At 38.6% G+C, this 27,734-nt stretch overlaps 1 long non-coding RNA gene across 1 annotated transcript in view; it reads left to right on the top strand.

The window, feature by feature from the left end:
* Positions 1 to 299: 299 nt before the first annotated feature.
* Positions 300 to 27,734, top strand: part of LOC144582897 (uncharacterized) — a 38,780-nt gene continuing 11,345 nt past the window's right edge. The window contains exons 1-2 of the long non-coding RNA XR_013536446.1: positions 300 to 647; positions 1,425 to 1,593. This is a non-coding gene — a long non-coding RNA (uncharacterized LOC144582897). The remainder of the gene's footprint in view (positions 648 to 1,424; positions 1,594 to 27,734) is intronic.

Here is a 27,734-nt window from a genome sequence, read left to right as displayed (position 1 = left end):
GGACACAGTCATTTAAGAGGATCAAGCACCCTCTTCATTAAATGTATAACATTAAAAACACATCTGTACTTCTGGACTGAGCATATCCAAGTTGATAAATATGGGAACACCTAATTTTCGCACGGTACTCTCCATTTTCTCTTTTGCATATCGAATCCTTTTGAAATTTGACAAGTAACTCTGGCAGTTCAGAGGAAAGAAGCTATCAAAGTTCAAAGCAGTAGTATCCTGGCAGCTGAAACAGGCTGCAGTGACTTCACAATGGCGTTTTAGCAAAGGTCCTGCAGGAGCCATTCAGCAATGGGCTAGCTGGGCTGGACCCTCTCAGCTAAAGGCTAGGCCTAGTCTAGCAAAAAATGAAAAAGGAAATGGAGGCAATTTTCCAAGTAGTTTAGGAGAAAAGCACTTTCATCTCGACTCTCATGGTACAGTAATTGGCACAATCCTTTGGGCCCTGGCAGTGGAGACCTGGCCACTGGAACCAGGGTGGAGTCAGTCACGGAGGAAACACGGAGTGTGGGCTGGGAGATCATGAGGAGGAAGGCACATTTCTCATAAGATCTGGATGGGGCTCCACCCACTGCATGGATTTGCTCCTCTTTCAGTAGCATATGACCAACTCAGTGCTCCAGTTTTGCTGATAGAACGTATGTAGTTATATTAATTCCTACGGCATTTTTTCGGTAGTTACCTTCTTCACTTTAAAGACGGCAATGGAGTTATTTCTGAATCTAGAGAGCAGTGAGCATGCAAAGTCAGAGAGGAGGGCAAACGACTCACAGCAGTCATAATAAAAACTCTACAGGAGAACAGCATCCTCCCTGGGCTGCCAACCAGAATGACATCAAACAATTTTAAAGGAACTGGGAATGTACTGTCATTAGTCTTCCCTCCCTTTGTGTTTCTGGCAGGATGTTTACTTATGGCTCAGCCTGAGTAATTGCACCAATTCATTAAAAATGAATAAATAAAACCCCTACTTGGTGACTGCTTTAACATTCTGAAGCCCAGCCTCCAGGAATAATTGTGCCAAGTTGAGCACTGGCAGAAAAGGGAGGCGCTGATACAGTGCCCACCTCTTGGCTCTGTCTTTTCTGGGATATACACAGTCAATCACTTCGGATAAATCACAACGGATTGTACTTTAACCAATGGGTAGCATGTTGTATGGGAGAAAGTAGGGATTTTGAACACAAAGAGAAGGATGCTAAAAAAATGACTTCAATTACTGTGTGATTCTTGATAAATCTCCCCACCTCTCTGAATTTGAGTTTCTTCACCCAAGCAATGACTGTTAATGAGTATTACTTAGTGAACGTAACGGAAGCACCTATCACAGGGCTAGGGAAAAAAATGGTTCTCAGTAAATGTACCTTCCTTCATATTAGTAAATGTACCTCTCTCGCTTTCCTCTTGTTTTCTAGGGCTTGCTATGTAGACCAGAACTACACCAGCACGCTTTGATGCTGAAGCAGATTTTGGAACAAGGTGGCTGTAAGTCAGATCTCCTGCTAATTGTGTGAAACTATTTACGTGGATTCCTCTAAGTAGCAGACGGAAGAACAAAGACAGAAGCTCCAGAAGCCGTGTTAGGTAGTTTCCCCTTGCTCCTACCCCCGCTTTCCTCCACTTCCATTACCTTAAAGCGTAAATGACACAGCTCTTACATTTTCAGCCTCTCAGTTTTACGACCCCAGTTAGTTTACTATTAAGTCATAAGGTTAACTCTGCAACCTGAGATGACTTATTTGTTTTGATATTTGTTTATTATAAATCAAGTGATGCATATAAAAAAATGAAAACATTACAGAAAAGTAGTGTGAGGGAGAAAGTAAAAGCCTCCTAAAGACCCACTCCCTTCCCCTTCTGCCAAAATGCTGACCACACACACACAGCAGATTTGGAGTCTGACTTCCAGACTGAAGGAGGTGACAGATTGAATTGCTCGAACTCCCCTTCTTTGGAAGCCGATTTCACCATTCAGAACCCTTGGGGCTGTGATGTTTGGTGGGAGATGGTTCTAATGGAAACTGAATTGTAATCTTTATATTGGCTGAGGCTGCCTTGCCGGCCTCGGTAGCTACTTCCGTCACTGTTGCACAAACCCATTCGAAGATGCCTTTTGGGTTCCATTGCAAACACATTTATACTCTGCAGAAATTACCAAAGAATTTTTATTGTCATATATTAACTATGGTTAATAAGATATTTCTAACTTTTAAATCCCTCGTTACTTTTGTTGCAAGTTACCAATGAGGATAATAGCTATGACTTTTTGAATCCACAGGATGTTCCTCAATTCACTGAAACAGTAAGTTAAACAGCCTTCCCGTCCCTTAAGGCTGCTCAGCAAATAACCAAGGAGTTAAAGAAACTGCTTAAATTCTGTATTTATTATTCACAGTTAATGCATATAAAGAAACTCCAGCAGTAGTTTTCCTATGAATTTTTCTTTCTCCCCTTTCCCTCTTGGCCACGCTCATCAACTTCATCCTACTCATGAGATTTCTCCCTAAAGCAAATTCATAAAGATGACAAAAAATTCTACCGAAAAAATCATCATTGATTCTCCACTACTCACAAAAGAAAGTCCAAATGCCTGCCCTCCGGGCCTCTTTAGCCTGGTCCCATATACTTCTCCAGAGTCTTCTTCCCTTAATTGCCTACACGGATGTAGCACAAGTTGGGCTTCTTCCACAACACTCTACAACTATGGTTGTAGGCCTCTGAGTATGGACTCCGATGACTTCCGATGCATATCCACTGAGAATGCTCTTCACTCGTCTGTCTGAGATAACTTATTTATCTGTCTCAGAAATAAAAATGTTTTCAAAAAACAAACTACAAAAGCAAAGATACTGAATCTACTCCTGCTTTGAACGATGGTGCGGGGATGACAAGATGTGAGAGGTAGCATTGGCAACATTCATATTGGAAGAAGAGAGTCCTATCGAAGCATTTGAGCCCAGATTAGGAAAAGACTGTCATTTCAAGGTTTTGTGCTGGTGAGGTATGCAGTCCTAAAACAGAAATCTCTTGGTTTATAGAGTCATAAATCACTTAATGACAAGAATATGTTCTGAGAAATACCTTGTTGGGTGATTTTATCATTGTGCAAATATCATAGTGTATTCTTACTCAGACCTAAAGTGGAGAGCCGACTACTCAGCTAGACTGCATGGCATAGCCCACTGCTCCTAGGCTAACACCTGCACCGCGGGATGTTGTACTGAATACTGTAGGCAACTGTAACACAATGGTAAGTACGGGTGCATCTAAACATAGAAAAGGTACAGTGCACATACAGCATAAAATATAAAAGTGATGAGTCAGCTTAGAATTGAATTTGGGGTAAGGTCTGGAGTGAATTGTTCTGTAAGGCCTGGGAGCCTTTTGTTGTTTTTTAAGAGGCAGCCAAGGTGCAGTGGAGAGGAGAGCTTTGTAAGATCAGCAGGGACTGAAATGGAGAGACTGTCTAGAGAGGCCCATTTGGGAATGTGGCTAAAAGACTGTTCATGACAGAGCTGTCTAATATTTCCCATCGCATTATCTGTAGTGCAGTACGTACAGTCAGCCCTCCACCTTCCCAACATGTTAGTAAATTTTACCCATCTCTCAGCCTACCTGTGTGTGTAACTTCAGAAGAGACAAGGAGGAGGCAGGGGCTGGCCAGCAAGACAACACGGTGTGGCAGGGAGAGCATGTCCTAGCAGAGCTGCTCAAGGGACAGCAAGAATGCAGCAGTGGTTGGGGCCTCCATGAGTCCCCAGAGTCAACAGAAATGATGGTGAGTTCCCTTTACATGTTTAAAGGGCATAAACCAGTTTGAGTTAAATCTTAAAAGGGCATAGTAGTCTCAGAAAACTAAAGGACATGGGTCACATGCAAGAAGGTCATGTGAGGGCAAGATAGCCACTCAAGAAACTCCAACTGAGAGGTCACATTTCCTACAAAGTAAATAAAAATTAAGGAATGATGGAAGGAAATAAGAGGAGCGCATGGAAGGAACTGCACAGCTGCAATGAGAAGAGGTGGCAGCTGACAGACACAGTATTTCATGCGATGACCCCATCAGTGTACTGATGAAGCAGTGGCGCATGGGCAGCAGAAGCTCCCCCCATGATCCCTGCACTAGGCTTCCTTCCCATCACTCCCCTATCTCCACCCATGTCAGAAAATCCCCAGGAGTAGCGGTCCTTGCTGTCAGGGAGAGGTTTTGGGCCTGGCACAGTGGCCCATGCCTTAATCCCAATGTTTTGGGAAGCTGAGGCAGGATAATTGCTTGAGCCCAGGAGTTAGAGACCAGCCTGGGCAACATAGTGAGATCCCACCTCTACAAATAATAAGATAATTAGCTAGGGGTGGTGGTGCCTGCCTGTAGTCCCAGCTACTCAGGAGGCTGAGGTGGGAGGATCATTTGAGCCCGGGAGTTTGAGGCTGCAGTGGGCTATGGTCAAGCCACACTGCACTCTGGGAAGCAGAGTGAGACAATGTCTCTAACATAATAACAATAATAAGGGAGGTTTGGGAAGAAGGGGGGTTCCAGAGCTATAAAAAGCTTCACGTTGAGATTGCACAAATGTATTTTCTCAATGTTCTGCTACTTCAAGTAATGCTCAAAAATTCTACAAATGTTTGCTAAAAGAGGACTTTTGAACTATTGGGCTTCACAATAATGATATTCCATCCATATTTTCCTTCATGCAAAGTTGATATTAAATATGCACTTAGGAATAGGTGACTCCAAAGTCTTAGTTGTGATTGCCCTGTGAAGAGTATAATTGGAATTCCTCCAAACTTTTATGTATAGTTTTTCTTTCTTTCTTTTTTTTTCTTCTTTTTTTAGGGGACAGAGTCTCTCTCTGTCACCAGACTGGAGTACGGTGGCTTGACATTGGCTCCCTGCAACCTCTGCCTCCTGGGTTCAAGAGTTTCTCCAGCCTCAGCCTCCTGAGTAGCTGGGACTACAGGCATGCTCCACCATGCTCAGCCAATTTTTGTAATTTTAGTAGAGACAGGGTTTCACCATGTTGGCCAAGATGGTCTTGATCGCTTGACCTTGTGATTCACCTGCCTCAGCCTCCCAAAATGTTGGGATTATAGGCGTGAGCCACTGTGCCTGGCCAGTATACAGTTTTTCTAAATATTTCTCCATTAAGTTGTTATAGACTATACATTCAATCGGAAATTTTTTGACCATGTCTGTACATTTATTATTTAAAGCAGTATAAGTCTAGAAGCCTAGGTTCATAGAGTTCAAAGGACCCAGAAGGATTACCTGGTCCACAGTTTTCATTTTATATATGAGGAAATTAAGGCCTCAGAGACAGCAAAGTAAATTTTACTCTTCTTATGGTATTATTATCTTTGGATTTAAATGAAAAGTAGCCTCTCAAATAGGACCTATAAATTCAGAACCACTCAGTACTTGATACAGTGGTAATTCATGATCATGACGATGATTTTATTTTTAGCCCCATTCTTCACCCCTCCTTATAGTTATGCCCTTTGACATGTGACTTTTCAGTTCCTCCCAGGAAAAGAATGGAGGATATTTCTCTGCTCCTTCAAGTTTAAGTTTAGCCAAGCGATTTATGTTGTTCAATAAACTGAGATAGAAGAGACAGTGAGGGAACCTTGGAAGGTCTGGGAGTTTCTGTTTGCTCTCTGGGACTATGCCCATCACAATGAGAAGAACATTTCTTGTCTAAATCACTGATCAAGGAAGATGGAAGGCACATGAAGCACAGCCATCCCATGCAGCCCACAAATATGCAGTGAGAAACAGAGCTGACCAGCAACCTGCGCTTAAAGTAAAACCACCCAGCCGAGCCCAGCCACCATGCTGATACATAAACGGTCATAAATGACGGTGCGTTTAAGTCAGTGAATTTAATGATACTTTGTTGTGGGCAATAGCACACCATACAATGATGAAGCATTCACAACCTCCCAATCTATTTTGAAATTATTAACAGCTTTTAATTACAACATGGCTTATTTTCATGGAATTATATGCATTATGGGCTGAATTTTACCCAAAATCAGTTAAAGTGCTGTACTGAGTCATTCCTGTGCTCAAAAACAAATGATTCAGATGCTTCTGAGTGCCTGAAAGACAAGTTTAAGTTCCTTAGTCTTGCTTTGAGCCTTTGCAGATTAGCTCTCACTGTCTCCTACAGGTTTTCTGCCTTCAGCTCGACCCCACTGGTGTGTACATGGATATAAAGTATGGATTTTGGAGTTATGAGTGTGAATTTAAATATTGGGTGTCCTCACTTACTTGTCATTTAATGTTGGGTAAATTCCTTCACTCCAGCTCCTAAGTGGTTCTTTTGCAGTTTCAAGGTAAAGAATCAGAGACTAACGCAGAACCAATTACACCTCATCATTCAGTTACTATGAAGATCCACCTAGGTGGCATATGAAAAAAACCTGCCTTAGAGCTTAGATTTAGGCAGGAATGAGGGTAGGGAGAGAAGAGAGATTGGCTACTCTTCTGTTCCTTTTTCCTGCCTCCACTCTTGGAGGGTAACACCCCACATCCCTGCTCTCTACCTAGGAAAGCATCAATAGTAAAGCTCACAACTTCTCTGATGCTCATACTCCTCACAGAGGAAATGACAGTGGTGAATGTTGTTAGCAATTGTCATCCACTGAACCATTTTATTGGTGGTCATGGTGATGGTGCCGAGAGCCAGAACAGGTGCACGTTTTCTTTTTCACTCTCAGTACTCTGTCACACACGAGCCTGTTATTGAGAGGTAACCTCTTCCTTTCCTGCCCCTAAATGACTATGTAAGGCATTTTGAGGTCCTCCTTCCTCCAGCTGAGTGGGCACGGAAGTTTTGAATCTGTTTTACAGGCCCAGTAAGATTCAGAGTAGAAGGTAAGAAGCTTATTTCAACCTTGACTCTAAGACATGATGTCCAGTTCAACTCCATTCCATTCAACTACTTTCTTTGTGTGTAAGATCCACTGGTGGGCACTCAGAGGAGAAGAGGGGTTCCTTTTCCCTCTTCTTTGCATCTCTCTAAATTCAGCCTGCTCAAAAGCTAGCCTGATTGTGGTCTCTGATTCTTCGCCTTGAAACTACAGTAAGCCTCACCTCTCTGAATAGTTAATGTGGCTTTTGTATAAATAGCTACATTTTCATGTTGACATATTATCTCATGTTGATTCAGTTGATTCTGTTTACCTTTATCAAGGCTAACATAGTGCTTTCCCAAGTACATGTCCAAAAAATATTTAACTTATTTATGAATAATCTATTTTTGCAAATTCATACCTTTTGTCCTATCCAAGAACAGACTATACAGATGACCCTTGCCTTTGGTCAACAATGTTGGATTGTTGTTTTAATTACTATTAGTACTAAAATCGCTCACCTATTGTTCAATGGCCTGTGTTTGCTGCTAGCTGTCTACCTTGCTTGGTTCTCTTCTCCACCCGTTGCCCTGCCTTCCCTACCTCCTACCACCACGATATAGAAAGTACATCTCCAGAACCTGAACTAACATATTCTCTGATGACACCTATTTTTTCCCATCTTTCTTAATCTGCCATGTCTTTAAGGCAATTTCCCTTAATTGTTTATTTATTTAATTTCTTGGGGCTTATGAACTGATTCTTCAAGCTGTTTATTTCTTCTGCTATACCTTCCTTAAGCAGAAAACAAGTAAACCTCTGATTTTTGTTTGTTTACAAAGCAACTAAAATGTTGTTAGCTAGTAAAATTTAGTAGCAACTTTTCAGTAGACAAAACAGTCTATAGATTTTTGTGTATGTCCATAGACAATCTCTGGAGGCTGGCTAAGTGCTGAATGTAATTCTAGGTGAATATTGACCAGTTTGAATTGCACAGGGTTAAAATAAGCAGTGATTCTTTTGCAAAGAAAGACGTGGAAATTGGAACACTAAACTTCAGCAGTTGTCAAATGAAAGGTCTCAGGAATCTCAAATGCCCTCTCCCTGACTCTGTCAAGAGGCTTATACTGATACAAGCATCAAATAATAAAAATTTCTGTCAAATGTGGTGTTTGATCTTGTAGACGAGCTTGTGCTTGACCTGCAGTGGTCAGTGGAGCATGACACCGTAAATGGAGAACAGCGAGAGTGACTGCCCAAAACCTGAAGCAAAGGCTGTGTTTGGAAAATACAGGATGGAAAAAATATATCACCATGGCAACAAATTACTTTTATATTCACATAAAGCAAAAATAGATCTCTCTCTCTCTCGTTCTTCCTCTTTGAGAAGCACATATTTTAAAGTGCATGGAAGATTAAAGGTGACATGCAGAAACAGCTGCATGAATATATTTTCATTTTTCTTCATTTAGTTTATACTAATGTCGGTATAAATCTGAAAGACAATTTTGATCTGAAAGTATCTCAGTTTCAGAGAGCAGGAGCAGCTTAGGGTAGAAATGTATAACTCAGTCAAAAGCTCTATTTTGACTTAATATAATGATGGTAGAATTGAACTTATCAAAACAAAATGTTCCTGGCATCAGTCACCAGGAGAAATAATATTCCTTCATGTATTTTTTTCTTTCTATTTGAAAAGCCCCAAAATGTTTTGCTCCTCCTTTTAGCTAACAAAGAAAAATTCTTCAGTTTAAATTACATGAAAGGTAAATGATATTTTGAGGAGTTATTAGATCAGGTGCTTCTTTTCCTTTAAACTTCCAGGAGTTGCTGCATAGTGTGGTGACTGCTTTGTTTCAGGAGAAATAAGGGTGATAGGATCCAGTTGCCCCAGCAGAGTTCTTGGGTGTCAAGTCCTGATAAATCCCTACTGCCTCCTGGGTCCAAGCTCTCTACTGGCTTAACCGGGTACCACTAACATGTACCAAGAGATCGGGGAGTGAGACCTGTAAGTCAGCTAACATAAGGTAGATGTTTTTGATGATACACTTTGTCACATTTTATTTCTCTTAAAATATTATTTTCAACACTTGACAATTATCCTTATTTCCTTTTTCTATCTAAGGAAGATACCTCATAAGTTTCTTCCCAAAGCCAGCAAACGATGTGATCAACCCTGTGAAACTGTCTTATAAAACAAAAATGGCCCAATATTAGCAATTTCATAAGGTTTTAACTTCGTAGGTATCATATGGACTATAATGGTCATGGGACTCCCCAGATCACTGAGGTTATTGATGAGTCACTTCAAATTTATCACCATCTTCGTTTTGCTTTGATAGATGAGAGGTGAAAAGAGTGATCAGCGTGTTTCCACACATCCGACTAGATACGGCCAAATCTAAACTCATCATCCCCACTCACAACCTAGCAAGCTTGCTTCTCCTGGAACGTCTGTTTCAGCAATTGGCACTCTCACAGAAAAATCTGGGGGCAACCCCCAGTCTCTCTCTCTCTCTCTCTCACTCCCTCAGCTCTCAGCCCCCATAGTCACTGAGTTTCAACAACTGGGACCTTCCTTTCTCAACCTCAACAATACTGATTGCCGCTATAATTCAGGACTTTATCACACCTGCATTAGTGCTCTAGTCACACAAATAGTCTCCATATTTGCATCTCCTCATACACAAATTCGAATCCCACTGCTGTCGGAGTAACTTTGCTAATATTACAAATCTAAATATCCCTCTCCTGGTAAGACACTTCATGTTTCCCAGTTGCCTAAGGATCAACTCTGATTACCTAAATTGTACCCACCTTGCACCACCATGTACTTTTATTGGCTTCATTTGCTTACCCTGGCTACTGTCCCTGGAATAGCTTACCTCACCCTATTTCATCTTGTTCAGCTAAGAGATCCCTAATCATCATTTAGGACCAAACCCAGGGGCCATGGAAACTTTTGGAGGGAGGAGAATGAGCTTATTTCATTTGTTTATAGTTTTATTTCTATTTCTTCTGCCTACTTATAACCTTCATTTATTTTATAATAAGTTTTTTGACACTTTCTCATTTATTTACAACAGCTCATTAGACATGTTTTATGAAGGTGTCTGTTTCTTTTCTTTTTTTTAACATTCACAGAATATATTTGTATACATACTATGGCTTAGGGATCAAACTTTTCTTTTCCCAAATAGTTACTTGTCCTGAAACCATCTTTTCTTTATTGTTCTGATATTTTAAAAAATACAATTTTATAGACATTCTCTGATATTTGTCATTAATTTTCTCGGTCTATGTAAATCAAACCATATCAATTATTAATGCTTTAAAATGTCTTTTAGTATTTGATAAAACAAATTCTTACCATTTGCTTTTAACTATCTGAATTTTCGTGACCATTTTCCTGCATCTTCTCTTCGAAGCAAACTTTAGAATCAGTTTACCAAATTTCGTTTGAGTTTTAATTAGAATTGCTTTCTATGTGTAGATTAATTTGTTGAAAGACAACCAATTATTTCCCCCACTCAATTTTTTTTAGAAAAATTAACACTCCATAAATGTGTCAGTTCATTTCTATAGACTGTTGTCACTCGCCCTTGATAACTGCAGCTTTATACCAAGTCTTGCAATCTAATAGCGTAAGAGCTGCAATTTCATACTTGTTTTTCGAGAACTCTGACTTTTCTAGCTCACTTGCATTTTCATATCAGTTTTAGAATCAGCTTTGCAATCATTTCTAAAAGCCTTATTAAATGTTGGTTGGGATTGTATTGAATTGTTCAACTAATTTGAAGAGAATTAATATTTTAACAAAACTGAGTCTTTCAACCCACAAGTATGTTTCCATTTATTCAGTCTTCTTAAATGATTCTTGGTAATGTCTTGTAGTTTTCAGTGTAGAAATCTTGCAGTTATTAAATTTAGTGATTTTTTTTCTCACAGCCCTAAATTTGTTATGCTGTTATACATACTGCTTTTAAATTTCATTTATATTTTTTTGTGAATTCAATTGAATTTTCATATGATAGAATTTGTCTCCTGTGATCTTGTTGTATTACTAGTCTTAATATTTATTTTGCAGATCTCTCAGGATTTTCTAGCAATACAACCATGTAATCTCTGAATAAAGAGAGTGTGTGTGTATGTATATGTGTGTGTATACTGCATATATATAACATATATACATATATGCTACATAATGAATTTATGCAATGATAAATAATGTAATACTATCATTTATTTTTCTATTTATTTACTCTATTTCTTACTTCATTATCAAGGACCTCAAAGGTAATTTTGAGTAGAATTGATGAGAAAGAAATCCTGTCTCATTTCTGATTTTAGGGTGAAAGTGTTGACTATTTCACCATTATGTATAGTTGTAGCTGTAGGATTTCTGTAGATACACTTTACGAAATCGAGGATCTTTCCGTCTATTACTGAATTGCTGGAAGTTATTTTTTCTTGTGTCATGAATGGGAATTGAATGTTTTTATGCTTTTTTCTATATCTCTTGAGAGAATAATATAAAGTTTTCCTTTATTAGTAGTTCAATGAATTACGCTTATTGGTTCTTGAATGTTAAACATATTCCTGAGAATATTCACTTACAATACTGTATTCCACATATTTAAAACTATGTTATGCATTATATTATTATTAAACATTTTAGATACATTATACATTTTAATACTCAATAGTTAAATACTCTAAATATGATTCAATTTGTTAAATTTAATATGCTGATTATCAAAATTTTAAATCAATTATACATTCAAATAGTATGAAATATTTATTAAACATTCTATTTGTATTTATATTTAAAATACTTTTTTTTTTTTTGAGATGGAGTTTCACTCTTGTTACCCAGGCTGGAGTGCAATGGCGCCATCTCAGCTCACCGCAACCTCTGCCTCCTGGGTTCAGGCAATTCTCCTGCCTCAGCCTCCTGAGTAGCTGGGATTACAGGCATGCGCCACCGTGCCCAGCTAATTTTTTTGTAATTTTTAGTAGAGACAGGGTTTCACCATGTTGACCAGGATGGTCTCGATCTGTTGACCTCATGATCCACTCGCCTCGGCCTCCCAACGTGCTGGGATTACAGGCTTGAGCCACCGCGCCCGGCCTAAAATACTTTTTTAAATATCTTCCTGGATATGATTCTTTATATTTCTTTTTTTGGGGGTGGGGGGAGGGAAGGAAGAAGGGAGGAAGGCAGGAAGGGAGGGAAGGAGGAAGGGAGGGAGGAAGGAAGGGATGAAAGAAGGAAGGGAGGAAGGGGGGGAGGGAGGGAGGGAAGGAGGGAGGAAGGGAGGGAAGGAAGGGAAGGAAGGAATTCAAGCAATGAGAGAGACATTGCCGAACTGGATCTAGAGATTTACAAGTTGATTTCTTTTTTTGAGAGACGGAAAGAAAAAAAAAATGAGTAAAGGAGAGAAAGAAAGAGGAAGAGAGAGAGGGAGGGTGAATGGAATTATTGTTTTATTCTGAAAAAAAAATGGGTATTAATAATGGCCAATCAATGTTTCATTTAAACCTATGAGTACGTGTGATGTGGTATTGACAAGAATGTATATTTTGTGTATTTGAAGTGGGGAGCTCTATAAATATTTATTAAGTTTACTTGTTCCGGATCTGAGTTCGAGTCCTTGATATCCTTATTAATTTTCTGTCTCATTGAGTCTAAGTCTCTATGTATCTGGGTGTGAGGATCATTAGCTCTTGTTGTTGTATTGATTCTTTTACCACTATATCTTTGTTGCTTTAAAATCTATTTTATCCACTATGAGAATTGCAACTCCTGCTTTTTATTTATTTATTTATTTATTTTTGCTCTCCATTTGGTTGGTAAATCTTTCTCTATTCCTTTGTTTTGAGTCTTTGTGTATCCTTGCATGTGAAACAGGTCTGGATGTAACATGCCATTGGGTTTTGGCTGTGTCTTTTGATTGGGGGATTTAGTCGATTTAAATTTAGGATTACTGCCATTTGATGTTAACTGGCTGTTTTATCCATTCATTGATGTAAATTCTCCTTTATATTGGTGCTCTTTACTTTTTGGTATAATTTTAGTAAGGCTTATACTGGTTGTTCCTTTCCGTGTGTAATGCCTCTTTCAGAAGCTCTTGTAAAGCAGGCCTGGTGGTAAGAAAATATCTGAGTACTTGCTTGTTCATAAAAGATTTTATTTTTCCTTCAGTTGTGAAGCTTAGTTTGGCTGGATATGAAATTCTGGGCTGAAGGTTCTGTTCTTTGAGGATGTTGAATATCGGCCCCCACTCTCTTCTGGCTTGTAGAGTTTCTGCTGAGAGATCTGCTGTAAGACTGATAGGCTTGCCTTTGTGGGTAACCTGACCTTTCTCTCTGGCTGCCCTTAGTATTTTCTCCTTCGTTTCAACCCCAGTGAATCTAACGATTATGCGCCTTGAGGTTGCTCTTCTTGAGGAATATCTTTGTGGTGTTCTCTGTATTACCTGGGGTTGAATATTGACCTGCTTTGCTAGTTCAGGAAAATTTTCCTGAATAATTTCCTGAAGGGTATTTTCCAGCTTGGATTCATTCTCTCCGTCGCATTCAGGTACACCTGTCAAACGTAAATTTGGTCTTTTCACATAGTCGCACATTTCTTGGAGACTTTGCTCATTCCTTTTTATCCTTTTATCTCTAATCTTGTCTTCTTGTTTCATTTCATTAAGTTGGACTTTGACCTCTGATATCCTTTCTTCTGCTTGAACAATTCGAGTGTTTAAACCTGTGCATACTTCTCGGAGTTCCTGTATTGTATTCTTCAGTTCCATTAATTCAGTTATATTCCTCTCTAAGTTGCCTATTCTCAATAGGATTTTGTCAAACCTTTTTTCAAAGTTCCTAGTTTCTTTACGTTGGGCTACAACATGTTCTTTTACCTCACAGGAGTTTCTTATTATCCATTCCTTGAAGAGTGATTCTGTCATTGGGATGTGCTCGTTCTCCATCAAGCCTTGTTCCATTGTTGATGTGGAACTGTGATCATCTTTAGAGGGAGAGGCGTTCTGATTTTGAGTATTCTCAGCCTTTTTACACTGGTTTCTTCCCATCATTGTAAATTTATCCTCCTGTCATCTTTGAAATTACCAACTTTCAGATTAGGTCTCTTGAGTGGACGTCCAAGTTGTTAGTTCCCAGGGCCAGAACAGCGGCGTTAAGACTGATGGTGCTTTTCTGCCCGGGATTCTCCTAACTGGCTTCCTTCTTGTGTCTGTAATGGGCGACTCTGCCTTCCCCGGCTCCAAACCTCGGTCAGAAGGGGAACCAGTCTCGTTTACTCTGCGCCGAGAGCTGCCGGCTGAGGTGCCGTCACAGCCGCTGCGCCGGTCTCAGGAGTCATACTGGGGACCCGTGTGGGTCCTCCAAACCTCAGTCAGAAGGGGAGCCGGCCCTGTTTACTCTGCTCCAAGTGCTGACGTGCCGAGGTGCCGGCAAAGCCGCTGCACCGGCCACAAGAGTCGCGCTGGCGGCCCATGTGTGTCCTCCAAGCCTCGGTCAGAAGGGAAGCCAGCCCTGTTTACTCTGCTCCGAGATCCCGGCAAAACCGCTGCGCTGGCCACAAGAGTCGCGCTGGCAACCCGTGAGGTTCCTCCACTGGGGATCTTCTGCTCCGTGAGCAACCAGAATTTGTCTGAAAGTGTGGCGTCCTCTAGTTCTCTGCGCTTTGACTGAGAGCTGCAATCCCGAGCTGTTATCGATCGGCCATCTTGGATCATTCCCCAATTCTTTATATTTCTTTAGAATATCTAAAGAAGATTTTTGCATCTCTATTCATGAGACATAGTGGTCTCTCTTTTAAAAATGTCTTTGGTAGTCTTCCAGACAAGTAAGAAAATGTTGTTCCTGCCTCTTAATTATCAGTAGAGTCTGCATAAGGTTGGCATTGTTTCTTTCTTGAATGTTCCTTAGAATTCACCATTAAAGCCATTCTTTGGAGACAATTTTAATTAAAATTTCAATGTCTTTAACAGATATGGGGATATACAGACTTTTCATTTATTTCTGTATCCATTTTGTGCGAGCTGGTAAATGGTTTTTAAAGAAACTTGTCAGTTTCATTTAAATTGTCTAATTTGTTGTCATAAAGTAGTTTATAATATTTTGTTATTATCATTTTAACATCTAGGGGATCCCTGGTGAAGTCTTCTATTTCATTTCTGATATTAGTCATTGTGTCTTCTCTCTTAGTTTTTTCCTCGATTAATCTTGCTAGGGGTTTATCATTGTTACTAAGGTTTCCAAAACCTATTTTTGTTCTTGTAGATTTTTACTTTCCTTTGATTGTCTTCTCCACTTTTAAAACGTATTAAATTTGGACCAATAGAGAATGATATATTTCTCTATTTATATATTCTTTATCTCAATAATGTTTCATAATTTTCTCTGTAGAGACCTTCTGGCCATTAAATTTATTTCTGAATTACTTTTTGCTACCATATATGGTATCCTGTTTATGATTCAAACTTATTCCTGATGAATCATAGAAATATAAATAATTTGATATTATCAGCATGTATAAAGTGATTTGGGAAACAACATTTACATTCTAATGGTTTATCTGTAGAATTTTTGGGTTTTCTGCTGGCACAATCTTGTGATTTGTGAGTAATAACTTTTATTTCTTTGTTGTCAATCCTTATAAATTTAACATATTTGCTTGCCTTATTGCCTGTATTAGAACTTCTAACACAATTCTGAAATAAATGATGTTAGTAGACATGTTTGTCTCATATCAATCTCAAAGGGAAAGTGTTTACTATTGCACTGTTACCTATGATGTTTACTAAAGGTTTTGAGCAGATACTCATTTTCAAATGGAAGAAATTCCCTTTCCTTTCTAAGTTGTCAGAGGAGTTATTTTTTAATAAAAACTTGAAGAAATTAAAAACTTGAATAAAATTTGAAGAGGGAGAAAAGCTTATGCAAGTGTGGAAAGAAGGTGTCAGTGGAGAGAAAAGAGTCCGTGCAGGCTCTGGGGTGGGAGCATTCCTGAACTGTTTAAGGAAGGGCGAGAAAACCAGGGTTGCTGGAGACAGGTGGAAATCAAGAAAGACCCGGAGGACATGAAGGAAAAAGAATGGGGATTGGGAAGGACAAAATACAACTTTTGTATTAATATGAGCATTGAGATTTCTCTGTTGCTTATAGGAGGAGAGAGGCAGAAAACCTGCTATCATTCAACACCCCTATTTAGGTATTCAGTACTAACAGAGTCAATATTCAGATATGTTAATTAATTGATTAATTAATCAGATATGTCTCCAATATTTAGATATGTCCCCAGATTCATTGTAATGCTAATAAATGTCCCAGCAAGATTTGAGGGTAGAAATATACATGAAATTTGAAAACTAGCCGAAATGATCATGAAGAAGACCATGTGGAAGCACCTCCATTGCCAGAAATCTTTAAAGCTATGGTAATTAAGACAGCACAGTGATGATGCAAGGATGAAAATATGAAACAATAAGCTGGAAGAGAATGCCTAGAAATAGACCCACACATACAGACATTTGGTTTATTACAAGAATGCCCCTGCAGGACTGTAGGAAAACAATGGTCTTTCCAATAAATGGTGCTGAGCCAGTTAAATATCTGTGTAGGAACCTACTTCATACCATTTGCAAAAGCAATTTTTGATGAATTGAAGTCAAATTAAGAAAGACGGCCGAGCGTGGTGGCTCACGCCTGTAATCCCAGCACTTTGGGAGGCCGAGGCAAGCGGATCACTTGAGATAGGGAGTTTGAGACCAGCCTGACCAACATGGAAAAATCCTGTCTCTACTAAAAATACAAAAAATTAGCCAGGTGTGGTAGGTAGTGCATGCTTGTAATCCCAGCTACTCAGGAGGCTGAAGCAGGAGAATCACTTGAACCTGGGAGGCCAAGGTTGCCATGAGCTGAAATCAGGCCATTACACTCCAGCCTGGGCAACAAAAGCAAAACTCTGGAGAGAGAGAGAGAGAGAGAGAGAGGGAGGGAGGGAGGGAGGGAGGGAAGGAGGGAGGGAGGGAGGGAGAGAGAGAGAGAGAGGAAGGGAGGGAGGGAGGAAGGAAGGGAGGGAGGAAGGAAGGAAAGAAAAGGCTTTTGCAAGGCTACATAAGCAAATGACCTTGGGATACACTAAGATTTTTAAAAACAGTACAAAAAGCATTAACTATAAAGGTAGAAATTGCCTTTAAATAAGTCATTAAAATAAGAACTTTTGTTCATCATAAGACAGCCTCAAAGACTGAAGCATATATTTAGATAGAGAGAAAAAAAATGCATATATATATAGCATGTGTATATATCTCCATACAAATCTGTATATATATATATATATATATATATATATATATAATATATACCTCCGTGTGTGTGTGTGTATATATATATATACATACTCTTTAGTCTTTGAAATTTTTATATTACACATAATATATATTTTATATATATACACATAATATATTATATATATACACAATATATATATTATATATATATATACACACACATATATATCCTAGTACCATTTATTCTTCTAAGTGTTTATAACTTAAGTGATTTGTATCTTTTCATGGATTACTTTTCTTCTTCATAGACTATAGTGTTCAAGGTAGCCTTTTATTTATAATAATAATTATAATAAATATGACACTTCTAGTGACATACAAAGCATTCTACTTCATATGCTTTTGGATATATTTTTGGATAAGTATACTAAATATGTTGTTTTTATAGTCCTTCATTTGTCAGTAAATTATTAACAATTATTAATACTAACCTATATTCAACCTCAATTGCTTAAATAGCTTAAAAACCAGTTTTAAGTGGCACCTTCAATTCTTTAAGTTTTCTTTAGCCAGATCACTCCCTCTCATAGTCTTCTTTGCTTCTGTCAATCACAAGCAGCACATAGTCTAGCAGAAAGACCACCGTGGTCTTGTCAGTAAAAAATGACCATTAAAATTAAAGGCTTCTGACTTTTTAAAAAATCATCTCTTTCTCTCTCAGCTTTTGACCTCTTCCTGTCCATCATTACTCCCAAATATCTGCTGCTTATTGGCTTCTTCTGAGAATAGCTTTGACATATGGGACAAAGTCATCTTTTTCTCTTGCCTCCACTTCCACAAGTTGATTCAAATTCAGAATACTGAGCAGGGAATTTTATTAATGACCATCTATCATATACAAGATCAACTTTTCTATTAGTAGCAGGGTGAATTCATTTATTTTTCTCTTTCTTATTATCGCTTGGCTAACTAAATAAAAGCTGTTTGGTTACAGATTGTTCCCTACAGAACAAAAAGAAAATCAGGACTCATTGAAGTAGATAAATTGAGGTGATAAATTGTACAGTGTGTGATGTGCTTCTTTTTAAAAAACAATAATGTGCCTATTTGTGTGATCCAGTCAGGAAAGATTTTTAAATGTTGGCTATGTGTCAGGCAACTGAACTCTGTGTTGGGAATGTAAAATAAATAAGACACCTTCCTGCCCTCAAAAAACTTACAGTCTAATGAAGAGTTAAAATAAGTACATGAGTGGTTAGGTTTTACTTTGGTAAAAGATATGTTAGAGAAAGAATAAATAAATAAATAAACAAGATGGGGCCACTTAGGAAAGGCTACATGACGAAAAAGGAGAGTAGAAAGAGATCTCAGACAGACGGAACATGTTTCAAATATATTATGTATTTTTAAATGGCTAGAAGAGAGGATATTGAATGTTCCCAAAACAAGAAAATAATAAATATTTCAGATGGTGGAGATACTGATTACCCTGGTCTTACACTCTGCATTGAATGTATCAAAACATCATATTACTATATAAATATGTACAATTATTATGTGTTGATTTTAAAATAGAAATAAAAAACTATTTTCTAAAAATGACAGAGGAGTGGTGGAGTCTTGGTACATGCCACATATAGCAATGGGATGATGATTTTATGTCTTAAGAAATGACTATTCTAAAATATCCTACTGCTGGATGTTATTAAGAAATGGCTTATGTTTTAGAAAAATTCCTTTGCTAACGGAGAAAGGTGGATTAAAGCGGAGGTCTGACTGGAAAGAGAGAAACTAATTGAAAGATCCAGGTGATATAAACAATGAAATGAAGGCAGAAATAAAGATGTCCTTCAAAACCAATGAGAATGAAGACACAATGTACCGGAATCTCTAGGACACATTTAAAGCAGTGTCTAGAGGAAAATTTATAGCAATAAATGCCCACATGAGAAGCAAGAAGAGATCTAAAATCAATACCCTATCATTAAAATTGAAAGAGCTAGAGAAGCAAGATCAAAAAATTCAAAAGCTAACAGAAGACAAGAAAGAACTAAGATCAGAGCAAAACTAAAGGAGATAGAGACACAAAAAACCCTTCAAAAAATCAATAACTCCAGGAGCTGGTCTTTTGAAAAGATCAACAAAATAGACAGACCACTAGCCAGATTAATAAAAATGAAAAGAGAGAAGAATCAAATAGACGCAATAAAAAACAGTAAATGGGATATCACCACCAATTCCACAGAAATATAAACTACCATCAGAGATTACTACAAACTCTATGCACATAAACCAGTAAACCTGGAAGAAATGGATAAATTTCTGGACACTTGCACCCTCCCAAGACTAAACCAGGAAGAAGTCAAAACCTTAAATAGACCAATAACAAGGGCTGAACTTGAGGCAGCAACTAACAGCCTACCAACCAAAAAAAGCCCCGATCCAGATGGGTTCACAGCCGAATTCTACCAGACGTGCAAAGAGGAACTGGTTCCACTCCTTCTGAAACTATTCCAAACAATACAAAAAGAGGGAATCCTTTCCAAATCATTTTATGAGACCAACGTCATCCTGATACCAAAACCCAGCAGAGACTCAACAAAAAAAGAAAACTTCAGGCCAATATCCATGATGAACATAGATGCAAAAATTGTCAATAAAATACTGGCAAACCAATTGCAACAGCACATCTAAAACCTTATCCATCACGATCAAGCAGGCTTCATACCAGGGATGCAAGGCTGGTTCAACATACACAAGTCTGTAAATATAATTCACCACATAAACAGAACCAAAGACAAAAACCACGTGATTTTCTCAATAGATACAGAGAAGGCCTCTGATAGAATTCAACAGCACTTTATGCTAAAAGCTCTCAATAAACTAGGTATCAATGGAACCTATCTCAAAATAATAAAAGCTATTTATGACAAACCCACAGCCAGTATCATACTGAATGGGCAAAAACTGGAAGTATTCCCTTTGAAATCTGGCACTAGACAAGGATGCCTTCTCTCACCATTCCTATTCAATATAGTACTGGAAGTTCTAGCCAGAGCAATCAGGCAAGAAAAAAAAAAATAAAGTGTATTCAATTAGGAAAGGAGAAAGTTATATTGTCTCTATGTGCAGATGACATGATTGTATATTTAGAAGACCCCATCATCTCAGCCCAAACTCTCCTGAAACTGATAAGAAACTTTAGCAAAGTCTCAGGATACAAAATCAATGTGCAGAAATCACAAGCATTCCTATACACCAATAACAGACTAACAGAGAGCCAAATCAAGGGCAAACTCCCATTCACAATTTCTACAAAGAGAATAAAATACCTAACTAACCACGGATGTAAAGGACCTCCTCAAGTAGAACTACAAACCATCTCTCAAGGAAATAAGAGAGGATGGAAACAGATGGAAAAACATTCCAGGCTCACGGTTAGGAAGAATCAATATTGTGGTATAGTTTGAAATCTGGTAGTGTGATGCCCCCCACTGTGTTCTTTTTGCTTAGAATTGATTTGGCTATGCGAAACTATACTACAAGGCTACAGTAATCAAAACAGCATGGTACTGGTACCAAAACAGAGATATAGACCAATGGAACAAAACAGAGGCACCGGAGGCAACACAACATATCTATAACTATACAATCTTTGATAAACCTGACAAAAACAAGCAAGGGGGAAAGGATTCCCTGTTTAACAAATGGTGTTGGGAAAGCTGGCTAGCCATGTGCAGAAAGCAGAAACTGGACCCCTTCCTGACACCTTACACTAAAATTAACTCCAGATGGATTAAAGACTTAAACATAAGACCTGGTACGATAAAAACCCTAGAAGGAAATCTAAGCAAAACTATCCAGGACATAGGAGTAGGCAAGGACTTCATGAACAAAACACCAAAAGCATTGGCAACGAAAGCCAAAATAGACAAATGGGACCTAATCAAACTCCACAGCTTCTGCACGGCAAAAGAAACAGTCACTAGAGTGAATCGGCAACCAACAGAATGGGAAAAAATTTTTGCAGTTTACCCATCTGACAAAGGGCTGATATCCAGAATTTACAAAGAACTCAAAACAGATTTACAAGAAAAAAACAAACAAGCCCATTCAAAATTGGGCAAAGGATATGAACCAACACTTTACAAAAGAAGACATATATAAGGCCAACAGTCATATGAAAAAATGCTCATCGTCACTGGTCATCAGAGAGATGCAAATCAAAACCACATTGAGATACCATCTCACGCCAGTTAGAATGGCGATCATTAAAAAATCTGGAGACAACAGATGCTGGAGAGGATGTGGAGAAAAAGGAACACTTTTACACTGTTGGTGGGAGTGTAAATTAGTCCAACCATTGTGGAAGACAGTGTGGCGATTCCTCAAGGCCTTAGAAATAGAAATTCCATTTGACCCAGCAATCCCATTACTGGGTATATACCCAAAGGACTATAAATCATTCTACTATAAGGACACATGCACACGAATGTTCATTGCAGCACTGTTTACAATAGCAAAGACCTGGAATCAACCCAAATGCCCATCGATGATAGACTGGATTGGGAAAATGTGGCACATATACACCATGGAATATTATGCAGCAATCAGAAATGATGAGTTCGTTTCATTTGTAGGGACATGGATGAATCTGGAGAACATCATCCTCAGCAAACTGACACAAGAACAGAAAATGAAACACCGCATATTCTCACTCATAGGTGGGTGATGAAAAATGAGAACACATGGACACAGAGAGGGGAGTACTAAACACTGAGGTCTATTGGGGGGAAAAGGGGGTGGCCAGTGGGAGGGGGAGGTGGGGAGGAATAGCCTGGGGAGAAACGCCAAATGTGGGTGAAGGGGTGAAAGAAAACAGAACACACTGCCATGTGTGTACCTATGCAACTGTATTGCATGCTCTGCACATGTACCCCATAACCTAAAATGCAATAAAAAAAAAGAAAAAAAAAAAAAAGAAGACACACACAAAAAAAAGGAAGAATCAATATTGTGAAGATGTCCATACTGCCCAAAGTAATTTATAGATTCAATGCTATCCCCATCAAGCTACCTATGACCCTCTTCACAGAACTGGAAAAAATCACCTTAAACTTCATATGGAACCAAAAGAGAACCTGCATAGCCAAGACAATTCTAAGCAAAAAGAGGCATCATGCTACCTGACTTCAAACTATACTACAAGGCTACAGTAATCAAAACAGCATGGTACTGGTACCAAAACAGAGATATAGACCAATGGAACAGAACAGAGGCCTTGGAGGCAATGCCACACACCTACTACCATCTGATCTTTGACAAACCTGACAAAAACAAGCAATGGAGAAAGGATTCCCTGTTTAATAAATGGTGTTGGGAAAACTGGCTAGCCATGTGCAGAAAGCAGAAACTGGACCCCTTTCTGACACCTTACACTAAAATTAACTCCAGATGGATTAAAGACTTAAACATAAGGCCTAACACCATAAAAACCCTAGAAGAAAACCTAGGCAAAACCATTCAGGACATAGGCATAGACAAGGACTTCATGACTAAAACACCAAAAGCAATGGCAACAAAAGCCAAAATAGACAAATGGGATCTAAGAGCTTCTGCACAGCAAAAGAAACAATCATTAGAGTGAACCAGCAACCAACAGAATGGGGAAAAATTTTTGCAATCTACCCTTCTTACAAAGGGCTAATATCAAGAATCTACAAAGAACTAAAACAGATTTACAAGAAAAAAACAAACAAACCCATTCACAAGTGGGTGAAGGACATGAACAGAAACTTTTCAATAGAAGACATTTTTGAGGCCAACAAACATATGAAAAAATACTCATCATCACTGGTCATTAGAGAAATGCAAATCAAAACCACATTGAGATACCATCTCATGCCTGTTAGACTGGTGATCATTAAAAATTCTGGAGACAACAGATGCTGGAGAGGATGTGGAGAAATAGGAACACTTTTACACTGTTGGTGGGAGTGTAAATTAGTTCAACCATTGTGGAAGACAGTGTGGCGATTCCTCAAGGACCTAGAAATAGAAATTCCATTTGAGCCAGCAATTCCATTACTGAGTATATATCTAAAGCATTATAGATCATTCTACTATAAAGACATATGCACATGTATGCTTCATTGCAGCACTGTTTACAATAGCAAAGACCTGGAACCAACCCAAATGTCCATCGATGATAGACTGGACAAGGAAAATGTGGCACATACACACCATGGAATATCATGCAGCCATAAAAAACGATGAGTGAGTGTTCTTTGTAGGGACATGGATGAATCTGGAAGCCATCATTCTCAGCAAACTGACGCAAGAACAGAAAAACAAACACCGCATGTTCTCACTCATAGGTGGGTGTTGAACAATGAGAACACATGGACACAGAGAGGGGAGCATCACACACTGGGCTCTGTTGAGGGTGGCTAAGGGAGGAACAGCAGTGGGTAGGGAGGTTGGTGAGGGATAACTTGGGGAGAAATGCCAGATATAGGTGATGGGGGGATGGAGGCAGCAAACCACCTTGCCATGTATGTACCTATGCAATGATCCTGCATGTTTTGCACATGTACCCCAGAACCTAAAGTGCAATAAAATATTTTAAAAAAAGAAAGAAAGATCAATCCAGGTGAGAATAATAAGAGTGTTAAACTATGGGTCTGGAAATGGAGATGCAGGAGCAGCAAAACAGATGTCATAGTAACTTTACACGGGATTGGGCTAATTTATTCTAAAATGCTCCTAGGCTTCAGGTTTGCTAGATGAGGGATATAATAATATGCTGGGAATTGAGTGTGGGTATGATGCGATCAGTTTCAGACATGAAGAATTTGAAATATCTGTGAGACAACTAAGTGGAAGAGTTGAGCAGACTTGAATAAAGACTTGGAATTCACTAGAGAAATCCTGACCAAAAATCTGGGCTTCTGGATTTATCTGCATGCTGCCTAATAGTTGAGCCCCTGGTACTGATTTTGTATGAAAAGTAAGGACAGTGTGAGAAGTAAGAAGAGTAGAAAATCAAAATGGGCCCTAGGGAGCTTCTGCTGTTAAAGCCCGAGTCAGAGAAAGAGGAACCCCAGGGAACAGCAAAGGAACAGTGAGAGATGTGGGAGAATCTAGGAGACAGCTATGCCATGGAGATAGGAGGGGAAATTAATTCTCAGATATTACACGGGCCAAAAATCACGTCTGACTTTCAAACGAAAATATGGACCAATAGAATTGGGGGATGCAACTCATTAGGATTGGGAGCATTCAGGATTGCTGAAAAGAGTAAAGGATGTAGAAAAAATACAATAGATGAGAAAATAGGAAACGGAAGAACTAAAACAACTTGCCAATTAGAATGGCATGAAACAAACACAATTCTTTATGCTTGATCATTAGGTAAACTGGATAAAAGCCAAAAACATTTTTGATCTTAGAACCATAAGAGAGTCTCAGGGCCTTTGGTGTCCCCGCCCTTTCTCTTTTAGGCAGGTCAGGTATTTTCATATCTACATATAGACAACACATTAACTGAGGCTCACAGAGTGGTTCATCTGATATTGTTAGGTATAAAAAACATTCACCAACACGTCACAATAGGCCTTTGCCCGTCCTTTTACCTCTCCTATCAGAAAACATATCCTACAGTAATTGGCTTGGGCGTCTGTGCTATCTTGCTTGTTAAGTTTCCATCTCTTTCTTTTTGTGTGCAAGCTTTAATTCTGAACTTGGAGAATTTTGAATGAAAACACTCATGTGACAACGGTCATAAATGAATTGTTTATTGTATCAATTCCTGACTTCAGTAGAGAATAGGTTTTGTTGTAGTAAAGTAGCTTTTAAGACTTTTATTTTTAAAAAAAAGAAATGTTTCTCATAGTTAAATAATACATAAAACCAGTATATAAATAGCATTACGGGATATTAACAATAATATTTATTAATATAAATGTACTTCATAACGTATTGAAATTATAGAACATATTTTACATTATATTTTTTAAAGTCACTTCATGAAGTTGTTTCAATAAACGCAAACAATTTAAAATTGAGATTATACCAGAAAGTTGATGATAAATGAATCTGCAGCCAATATCTGTCATGGCTTTTGCTTACATAGCTTGAAGAGAATCCATGCGGAGCTGAAAATGGTGACACTTGTTTTTTTTTGAGACGGAGTTTCGCTCTTGTTACCCAGGCTGGAGTGCAATGGCGCCATCTCGGCTCACCGCAACCTCCACCTCCTGGGTTCAGGCAATTCTCCTGCCTCAGCCTCCCGAGTAGCTGGGATTACAGGCATTCGCCACCACGCCCAGCTAATTTTTTGTATTTTTAGTAGAGACAGGGTTTCACCATGTTGACCAGGATGGTCTCGATCTGTTGACCTCGTAATCCACCCGCCTCGGCCTCCCAAAGTGCTGGGATTACAGGCGTGAGCCACCGCGCCCGGCCTGATGACTCTTTTTTAAGCAACTTACCTTGCATTATCACAATACCCTCTGCTTATATAGAGGTGGCTGAGGAAGCACTGCACAAAGACGAACCTATTTGATGGGGACAGGATAACACATTAGTTGATTCTAATTTTGCAATTTGCTATGTAATGCATTTTTAAAAGCACGTTGGTTTTATTTCCGATTTTAAACAGTGAGAATATGTTTAAACATACGTCATAGTAAATTTCTGTCAGACCCCTGGAGTGCATAATCTTTTGTGTAAAAAAGAATGTTATTACAAGGCCCACTAAGCCAGGGTGGAACGGCACTTTTTAAAGTAATAGAAATTGTATAAAACCCTTTTTGTTTTTAAATAAAACTTTTATTTCAGAATGGTTTTTTGATTTATGCTAAAGTTGGAAAGGTAATAGAGAGTTCCCATATATGCCGCATTCAATTTTCCTTATTATTAACATTTTCTATTGCTATGATAGATGGGCCACAATTAATGAACCGAGACTGTGCACTCTTATTAGTTGGTCAATATCTATTCATACATGATGCGTTAGTCACCATGATGCCTTAGGTTCCTCTTGCTTGTGACAGTTTCTCAGACTTTCCTTGTTTTTGGTGACCTTGACAGTTTTGAGGTCAGTACTGGTCAGGTATCTTGCAGAACGTTCCTCACTTGGGATTTGTGATGTTCTTCTCATGATTAGGTTGGTACTGTGAATTTTTGGAAGGAAGCCCACAGAAGTAAAGTGCCATTCTAATCACATCACAATCAACAGGACTCATCACTGTTGCTAACCTTGACCGCCTGGGTGAGGTCGTGTTTGTCAGGTTTCTCCTCTATTAAGTTGCAAGGTTTTTTCTCTTTTTTATACTGAACTCTTTGGAAGGAGGTCACCATGCACAGCCCACACTTAAAAAGTGGAGAGTTATGTTCCATCTTCCTATGGGCAGAATACATACAGTAATTATTTGGATTTAATCTGTATGGGGCATTTATTTCTTTTCCTCTTTTCATTTTTCTAACCTTGTTTTTATTGCTATACAATTGTATGTATTTTGGGGGTACATGTGATATTTTCATGCCTCTATACAATGTGTAATGATCAAATCAGGGTAATTGAAATATCCATCACTTCTAACACTTTGTGATGACAACATTACAAATCTTCTCTTCTAGCTATTTTAAAATACACAATACATTGTTTTTAACTACAATTATCTTACTCTACTAATACTCAAAATTATTTCTTCTATCTAAGTGTATTTTTGTACCTCTGAACCAACTTCTCCTCATCTCTGCTCTCCCCTGCTTCCCTTCCCACCTCTGATAACCCCCATTCTACCCTCTGCTTCCATGAGATCCACTTCCACATATGAATAAGAACACTCCATATTTGTTTTTCTGTCCCTGGCTTGTTTCACTTAACATAATGACTTCCAGTTCCGTTTATGTTGCTACAAATTGCAGGACTTCATTTTAATATTCCATTGTGTATATCTACCACATTTTCTTCATTCACCCATTGATGAATACTTAAGTTGATGCCGTACCCTGGCTACTGTGAATATTGCTGCACTAAACATGGGAGTGCCGATATCTCCTCAATATACTGATTTTGTTTCTTTTGGATGTATACCCGGCAGCGGTAGTTGTATTTTTTTTTTAAAGAGCTTCTATACTCTTTTCCATAATGGCTGTATTAATTTACATTCCAACCAACACTGTGGAAGAGTTTCCTTGTCTCCCCATCCTCACTAGGCTTTGTTCATTTTTTGTGGTTTTGATGATAGCCATTCTCACTGGGGTGAGATATCTCATTGTGGTTTTGATTTACATTTTCCTGATGTCTGGTGGTGTGGAGCATTTTTTCATCTACCTGTTGCTTATTTGTGGGTGTTCTTTTGAGAAATGCCTATTCAGGTCTTTTGCCCATCTTTAATTGAATTATTGTTGGGTTTTTGTTTTTGCCACCGAATTGAGTTCCTTATCTATTCTGGTTATTAACCTGTTACCAGATAGATAGTTTGTATTCCATAACCTTCTATATCAGTGTGACTTTGTGAATTTTTATTTTACATGTTCATAATCCAATAC

The sequence above is a fragment of the Callithrix jacchus genome, chromosome 5 (assembly GCF_049354715.1).
Source record: "Callithrix jacchus isolate 240 chromosome 5, calJac240_pri, whole genome shotgun sequence".
NCBI classification, from domain to species: domain Eukaryota; kingdom Metazoa; phylum Chordata; class Mammalia; order Primates; family Cebidae; genus Callithrix; species Callithrix jacchus.
The sequence above is the reverse complement of the archived record's forward strand: the minus strand, read 5'-3'. Positions and strand labels throughout refer to the sequence as shown.